This window comes from Cucumis melo, chromosome 10 (assembly GCF_025177605.1).
Source record: "Cucumis melo cultivar AY chromosome 10, USDA_Cmelo_AY_1.0, whole genome shotgun sequence".
NCBI lineage: Eukaryota > Viridiplantae > Streptophyta > Magnoliopsida > Cucurbitales > Cucurbitaceae > Cucumis > Cucumis melo.
Genome location: NC_066866.1, coordinates 27,478,405 through 27,488,030, shown reverse-complemented (window position 1 = coordinate 27,488,030; position 9,626 = coordinate 27,478,405).

Genomic DNA, 9,626 nt, shown 5'->3' with positions numbered 1-9,626 from the left:
TCTTATGCTCATTGGCTCCACTTTTGCCTATTATAACTGAGGGGCAATGGGATTTGAATTCTTCTCAACTCTCCTTTAAGCTCTCACCTAAAGTAGAGAAAAAATGTCCAATGAAGTTGAGCTTGTTCTCCATAAGTTTCACACACCTCATTTGAAGGGGATAGTCTTGAATTTATAGGCAAGGGTCGATGGGACTTAACATAATTTAGGCGTCATTAATTCTTTAACACAATTGTGTGACTCCGCAGACGTCTTTTCATCCTTTTCTGACATCCATGCCAACCACTCTTCTCTTCTAGCGATGCAGATCACCTAGCATCATTTCTCTTATCACCTAGTTGATGTGTGCCCTATTAGCATGTTTTTGGCTTTACTACTCCTCTTTCTTTCACTTAAAAACCTACATTAAGACATGAAAACTGCGATTAACATGCATTTTACTCGTTTAATACTTGTAACGCGTAATTGTTCTATTTCGTCTATATTTGCTATGCATTTTCTTCCTTTATCTCAAGTTAATGCTTCATTATTCTACTTAAAAGGTCATAATAATTTTTATTTCTACTAGTTATCACACCTTCAAATTTAGAATAATTCTTTTTCTCAACAATATCTTCATGGTCCTTGGTTTTTTTCTTCCTAGTGATTTCGATCAACTTTGCATTATGCGTTTTGATTCCAACTCGCATTCTGAGCATCTTATTCTCTTATTGCATACTTTCTTCTTGCAAAAATATTTCTAGCTTCTAAACGCAGTAAGCTTAAGTTCCAAAATACCCTTGCACATTTCCAGAAAATTTTTAGAAATGGCTTTTGTTTAAAAAATGCTTGGTTCCTTTAGGCTAAATTTTATTACTTACTACATTAGGTCTTGATCGGAAAATCATTGGTATTCTATGCATTCGTTCCTCTCTACAATTATAATTCTTATCGTCGCTTATTTATTTCCGCTCTCAGTTTCTTTGAAGCTTTGCTCCTTGTTTTTTATTGAGAGGCAGCAATAATGGAGTTGTTATTTTAATTGAATTGTGTCAAAAGAATAAGTTAGTTTCGTTTTAGTTTTTGAAGATTAATAAAATGCCAAGGAACATAATTTGGTTTTTAAACACTTTGGCTCAAACCTCACACACCCCTAAATTTTAGAGTGCAACAAGGTTCTTATTGTTGAAAGTGAATGATATGATGAACATAGAAAACTTTTACAAATGAGGTTTGAGGTAAAACTTGTTCACCTAATAGAACGTGAGAAATATTTCCTAAGTAAGGTTTTGTAGTTAAAGGCTAAAAGCCAAACAACAATGTTAGACTTAAAGTTGCATTGTTGATATCATCGAAGCTATTCTTGCGAGGAACGGGGGAATCAAACTTTAAGACGAATAGAGTTAAATCAAGTAACAAGTGAAAGCATAACGCAAAAAAGAATGAAAAGTGTGTGACGCCATAGAATTGAATAAGAAATAAAAGTCATTACAATGACAAAAGAGATTATAGAAAAATGAAAGACAATAATAAAAATACATAAAGAGGACACCCCCAAATTTATGCTTTTGGGCGAGGATTAGGGTTGCTGAGATTGGTTTGCGTTGGTGGTTCCCTAGGTCATGTGATATGACGGGAGCAGGCATGCATTGCACAAAGGTCGCGTGGGTATAATCCATCAATGTATGAAACTTCTGGTCTTGTTACATCAACATTTGTCGCATCATATCAGATTGCGATATGACCACCAAAGTGAGAGCTGATAGGGAAGAAGACATAACATCTTTGTCACACCCCCTCCCAGACCACCTTCTTCTAAGAGACAACATGAAGCCAACAAATATCATTCTTCGTCTAACAATACCTGCTGACCCTACTAGAACTGGAACTGAAACTAAATTTACTCTTGAAACAACACAAATCCTGCATACATTTACTGCAGAAACCTAATACAAACTTTGTAAAATAATGTAATGCAACCCAAACTATTCACAACCAAATTTAATAAGTCTAATATAGACATATACAAACTAGAGTTCACACAACTCAAAAGGCTAATTGTCACAACTCACAACTTATTTAACTCTTACTATTACTCAAATACAAACCATATGTACAAATGGAAACGAGACATACTAAAATAACAACTTAAACTTCAGCAAATAGGCAAATGTAATTAGGTGTTGGGTCCACGATCTCTACCTAGAAAGTAAGAAAACATTTTTGGAAAGGGTGAGCTAAAAAGTCTAGTGAATGACTATGTAAAAAAAAATCAAACTTCACAATAATGAGAAAATGAGTCATTAAGTCTGTAAATAAGTTTTAGCAAAACAAAAGAAATACATATTTTTCAAACTAAACATCTTTCTCAAACACTTCTCTTTCTCTTACTATACTCTGAATCTCTGTAAAACTATATGAAACAAAAATATAGGCATCAGTAGTACCCTTTATCGAATAGCTACTATAAGATGAAAAATCTAGGCATCTGTAAAGGCCCTCATCTCTAACCTATTTTCAGTGATAGAAACTATAGACATCTACTGAATGCCCTCGTCAAAAGACCTTTGTGCATATAAAAATCTCCCCATAGGGTTTCTATATATCTTAGATATAAACTAAAACATGCTAACACAATCTCATGCTTTCAAACAATATGCTTTTCAATCTCAACTCAACATGTTAAAATAACACTTAGAATAAGAAATCTCTATACCTTAGTGAACCAACTTTGCTAAAACATTCCTTAAACTCAAGTACTTTAGAAACTTACCATAACATGCTTGCTTATAAATTCATTAGTAAACTCATATATGCTTTAAGCTTTCAAACATTTCTAAACTTCAAACTCATGCTTTGGAAAATATTCATATAAATAAAGTATAACTTAAATACCTTTACTCAAAGCATGCTTAAACATAATCTAGTAAAACAAGTTTAGAAATTTGGGTTGAAACTCATTTTTGTCACTTACAATTCAAAGCTTGTTTCCCCTGGTTTTTACAAGTCATAAATCCTTATCCAACTTGAAAAACAGTTCCAAGTCCCTTATCAATTATTGTTTGTTTAAACAACTCGTTTATACTTAAACTCAGTTATACTTTTCATAAATGAGCTTAACCATGAACTTTTAACCTTACCCAACCTTTTAAACTCACTTTTAAAACTTTATTCCTATACTTTCAACATAGTCCACCATTAAACATAAAATCTCTGAAATTCATCAAAAGTCCAAATTCAAGTATTTCAAGTAAAAATATTTAGAAATGCCTAATTAAGCCAAAAAAAAAAGAAAAAGAAAAAGAAAAACAACCAATAAGTTAAAAAATAGCCAAAATTTGAGCCAAACTCACCAAAACTTTTAAATAAGATTTAACTACCGAAGTTTAGGTGCCATGAGCGATTGACTCCTTCATGTAGATAAGGATAGGCATGTTAGGGTGTCATGCCATACCCTACAACGTGTCTTGACCCTTGCGTTCCAAAACACGAATGCGACTTGAGCAGCCCTGATACTTCTAAGGGAAACATCAAATACCCTACAACGTGTCCTGACCCTTGCGTTACAAAACACGAATGTGACTTGAGCAACCCTGATGCTTCTAAGGGAAACATCAAAACGATCAACCTTAAACTTTAAACCCTTGGTATTAACGCTCTACTCAAACCTAAAATCTTAAACTACTAGGTGATAAAAACCACAGCGCATAACAGTAAAACAAACTTCTTTTATTTACTTCAAAATATGTGTTCATGAACCTTATCGTAGTATCCTTCATTTTTCCTTCAATATTCAACAAGTACCTACTAAGTTGTCACAAATGTTCTTTTTAATATGCATTACATCCAATTTATGATGTATTAGTAGACTTGGCCAGTAAGGCAGATCGAAGAAGATACTTCTTTTCATTCAATTCAGAGCTCTCTTTCTTTTTTTATCTTTCAATATCAGATGTTTATTGATCACTGAAAACTCCAGGGAATCTACTCGTTACAAGATATCATGCCCATTTAAAATAACTAGAGGAGGCCTACGCTCTACACTTCCATCATGAACGTACTTCTATGCCAAACATGATTATCTGAAAGATAAAGCTGGTGTCCCATGAAAGCTATTTTTCCACTTATCCCAAGTGACAATTTATCTCCCATGCAGATGAGACATGTCTGATACCCTTTCATAGTCAATCAAGATAAGTCACCATATGCCAGAAAGTCATTAATAGTCCACAACAAAGTTGTGTACAACTGAAAAAACTGGCCGATAAGAGAATCATACGTATGAACACCAAGACTCCATAACTGTTCAATTCCTCAATCGGTTTGAGGTAAACATCAATTTTCCTATCGGGAGATCTTGGATTGGGTATTAACGATGACATGAAGAAATTGGGCTCTTTCATGTATTTCCAAGGTGGCAAATTGGAAGGAATTAACACATACTGTAGACGATACTCATATGCCCAGAAGGATTGAACTCATCAGAAGCTAATCACAAATGAATGTTTTGTGGATCTGAAGTGAACTCAAGAAATTCATAATCAAAATGCTTTCATTCCTCTATATCAGCTGGATGTCTCGACACGTCATCCATTTTGACTCGTTTATTCTTATGCCATCTCACTTCAAATGAGCCCTCTTGCGATACAACAATCTCTGTAATCTCAATATCAACGAAAAGTGCCACAATACCTTGTGCGAAATTTTTCTCTCTCTATTAGAACTAGCCTTGTACTGAAACTCACCACAAGTTAGAAAATGTTCCAAATTGGCGAACTCCTTCCAATACAACACACGATCATACTTACATGCATGAATAGTCTTGTATCCCTAGCCCAAGTCATGCAGTTTTCGCTTCACTTCATAGAAAGTATAGGGATAGTAGTACGACACATTGGAAACGCACGTTTTAACAGTTGTAATAACATGTCAAACGACTTGTTACTCCAACCATTGAGAACCTTGACATGCATCAACGTAACCAAAAAGTTGAAGGATGAAAATTTCAAACAGCTAGGGTATAGCTCATGATGAGCTTGAATTAATAACTCCTGAAATATATTCGTCCTTTCCTCTTCTACACCACTATTGAACGACATGTCATTCTCCAAACCTTCCTCCGCTGTTGCTTCTTCGTGTTCAATCAGAGCTTGTAAATCATACAGTACTTTCAACATTTCATTGCCTTCAGAAAATGGATTACTACTGGTTCCTTCAATATGGAAGGGGTCACTACTAGTTCCTTCACGGAAAGGGTCACTACTAGTTCCTTCACCAAATCTTTTTATACCTCTATACAAGTTCACTGACTCTCCATGATACACCCATTCTGTGTATAAGGGACACATTCTAATAGTTAATAAATGTCTCTTCACACCCACTAAGGAATCCCAATTCTAGTTCATACATCTCTTGCATGGACACCTTATCCGTCTGTACTCATGGACATGATACTTTGCAACGTCTAAAAAATTGAAAACTCCCTCTCTATACTCAACCAATAACTTATTCCTAATGTTCATCCAACTCTTATCTATCGTTAAAGACTTAGAGCATAAATACGTGTAATTATTTTGCACTAAGGACAACCATAATTCTAACTAAATAAAAGCTACCTTACTTCGAACAAACAACTCGTGTTCACAAGTAATAAACTACAGGCTACCATAAATGCAGGATAGCCACAACACATTAATAAAAAGTTTCAAATTCTTCAATTTCATCAATTTCATAAATTTAAAAATTTCAATACAGTTAATAACAATCATAATCACAATTTCAATAATAATTATTCCCTAACATATTACAATTATTAAAATTTCAGTCATACGTATAATTTGTTCTTAAACAATTAAATATACATTATAACTAAAAAACTCCAACAATTTTAATATACAATTTAAATTATAAAGATATTTACTTATTCAATGTACAATCTACACATACAATACACATACAATCTACAATATACAATATACAATTTATACATACAATCTACTAATACTATATACATATATTTTTTAGAACGAAAAAAAAAAGAATCTAATACACTATTTTTATCAGTAGAGATGATGAACTAAGTGGACAACAACACGAGGATGGTGGGTGGCGGACAAGAAGGCGACAGACGGTAGCAACAGTCAATGGTGAACGTACGACGAATGACAACGAGCTCTCATATCTTTTCTTTCTTTCTCTTTTCTCTTTTCTTCGTCGAATGGTTCTGTGTTCAAAACACATATCTAAAAATGATAGGGGCTCTCCTGACTCAGCTCGAAAACGTCGAGAGAACCCCCTAATTATGACGTAGTCACTTATGGTGTCGTCGTTAGTCCAAGAATTACCGACACCGTCATTTATGGCGTTGTGAGAATCTTTTCAGAAGTAGTCAGAACATCACAAATCTCGCGATGTTACCTACCCTATATCGGCAAAGGTTTGACCTTTCACGATGCCATGCATTTTGGCGTTGTGGAAAGGTTTTCAGAATTTTTAAATGTTCAACATTTTGTCGATGCGGTCAAAGCAACATCGACGTTGCCCAACCACTACATGATGAAAAAATGAGACATGCACAGTGGAAGAACAGATCAAAAAATTACTCCGGATGCATCTAAACTAATTTAGAAGTTAACATGCTTAAATACTACCCTAATTACATTAATTAAGGTTAAGAGAGAATACATACCTTTGGAGCCTCCTGATCATCGATATCTTCTCACGAATATGAACTGGAACCACCACTAGTGTTAACTTGCTATTCTATGAATTTTGAACCAGGTTATGGGACCCGTTAAGTGAAAGAAATAATGAGAGAGGTATATGGAATTAGGAGGAAGGAATCAAGGAACCAACAAATTGGTTAAGTGAGAGAGGTGAGATAATTTTGTTAAAATTTTGAATTATTTCTCAAATTATCAAAAGTCTTAAAATATTTCTTAAAACATATTTTTATATAAAATTTACATGCAAAATGTATGATAAAATTACTCTAAAAATCAACATCTCATTCTCCACTTAAACTTAATGGGCTATATGTTTACATCTTATGTAAACACTTGTCCCACTAAGTGTAAGTGGGATTATGCAACAAAATATTGGATTTTCTCACTAACTTTAGTCCAAGGACAATATGGTCATTTGACTAATTAAGTCAAAGCCAAACTTTGACTTTTTGAAGTCAAAAGTCAACATTTTGACTTTTTACCATTTTGTCCGTCTTGACTAATTCCTACCTCTTGAGCATGAATCTATATTCATTTTTTTGAAATTCAAATCATATTTGAATATAAAACCGGTCAAAATTTGACTATTCAAAGTCAAAAGTCAACATTTTGACTTTTTAAAACTTTGACCATTTCCTTCAATTTCGAGCTTACGAATATGAATTCGTATTTATATTTTTAATATTTAAATTATATTTAAATATAAATCTCTATAACGATTGATAACAAACGTCTATATCACATATATTCATTGGTTTCTTTCTCTTTACCTGATTTGAACAATTCGAATTATTCCATCATATTGTTCTAAGCTAGTTCCAGATGAGCTAGCAAGGGATCCTAATGGACCTATAGATCATGGGCTCCAACGATCCGATATTAACTGGCTAAACCCTTTTAGATCGAGTTAATCAACATTTATTAACTAATGAATCATTCCACTAAAGTCTCGTAGTTGCACTCGCCTCACTATAGATATATTCGTGTCCATTTGATATAACCATGATCAGTAAGTTAATCCTTCACTGGTTGTTCGTAACCCCGACTGGGTCAAAATACCGTTTTATCCTCGAGACTATATCTTGTTCCTTAAGTCTCACTGATCCATTATTGAACAATTGGTTTAAGATCCAACCTATAAACCGAATTCCTCTTGAACCAATGAGAGGGTGGGACCCCTTGTTTAAGACTTGGATTCAGTCCTTAAGGAAACAACCTATCTACTAACCTTAAGCGAGCAAAAGTGAGTTTTGTTTTGCACCCTATGTCCCTAGTCATTTACCCCATCTTATTGCTGAAATGAGAGACTTATCGGGCCAGCACCGTTAAGCTACCCTCTCCTAAGAAAATCTAAGGATAATATCGTTTGAACAGAAGTTCATAGTTAGCTCAAGATTAAGAAGTTATCTAGGTCATCATAATCGAAATAGTCAGTTTATATAGTCAATGGTGTTATAACTTAAAACTGACTATTTCATGGTTCCAGTCTTATGTAAACTCTTTACATAGAATTCCTCCACTCCCATGTCTCTACATGAACGATTCAGGATCACATCGTTTGTAATAAATATAGAGTGGGCCACATCCGTAGTGTTCCCGAAATAAGGCGTCTAACCTTTTCATACACTATAGACCATTTAGGCTATAAACTCAAACTTGATCGATGTTTATGTCTCTACAGAAAGTTTAAGTCTACACAACATAGCCTCGGGACCTTAATTTATTGGATTCAAGATTATAATATTTTATTTTCACTAATAAGTCCTCAATAACCACTTTATTGAATAGAATATAATTTTAAACTATAAACTACGAGTTTTAGGACATAAATTCCAACACTGCTGACACATTGAATGCAACATCGATAAATGTGGGGGCAACAATGACGTGTACATGCATGGCATAGTCAAAAATCTATATTATTATTTAAATTAAACTTTTTTGCGATGTTTCCTCACACATTGTCGTGGAAGCCTCATGCTTTGTTAACGTCATTCGTCTAACGTTAGCAGAGCTCCCTAACACCGATGTTTTCTTCACAATGTTGTGAATAGGATCTTTTTACAATGTCTTTTGTCCCGACGCTTGTTTCTACATCCACAAAGCTCTAATTTTTTGTAGTGTTAGTACAATGTATAAGCTTTCTTGAAACAAAAACTAAAACAGAACTTCATGCCTTCAACACCTGGAACTGCATTCTTAGAGTCCAAAGATTTGAAACACCTGGCTTAACGCCTTAGTGCCTAGCTAGCTCGCCTTATCGTTTTCAACTTGGCCTCAACACTTTGATACCTAGGGATGGTAAACTTTAAACGTAAGTTAAATCCTTAGTGAGTGAGTTTTTAGAAATCCTTTTGGGGCATACATGTAAATTCATTTTTATAAACAGGCTCACAATGCCTTATTCAAAACATAACACACATTAGCCTTCTCTTATTCCTTTCTCCAAGAACATGAACTATTCTCACGCATAGACTACTATGATGATTACATCATCAGCATCCCTTAGAGAATTTCTCGGTTCATTTCCTATTGCTTGGGCGGTTAACTCAATATGCTCCTTTCAACACATTGGCCAACTTCTTACCACCATGTGGTCCTTTCACCCCATGGTTGTCTTGACTCATTATGTGTACATAATAGCTAGCTCATGAGAGGAATAAAACTAATGTTTACTTGCTTACATTAAGGTCATATAATCATAAAATAGAAAACTTTTAACTTGAAAACATAACTTAGAAACTTCCTTTCAAACATTCATGCTTTCATTAACATATGTTACAACAATATAAGACTTAGAAAGCGTGCTTTAAAACTCTGTTCTTCTTTTAGAAAATCACTCACAAAAACAAGCTTTCCTTCCTCTGAACGCCTAACTCCAATATCTTTCTTCTTGCCTGATGTCTTCTCACCAAAACAATA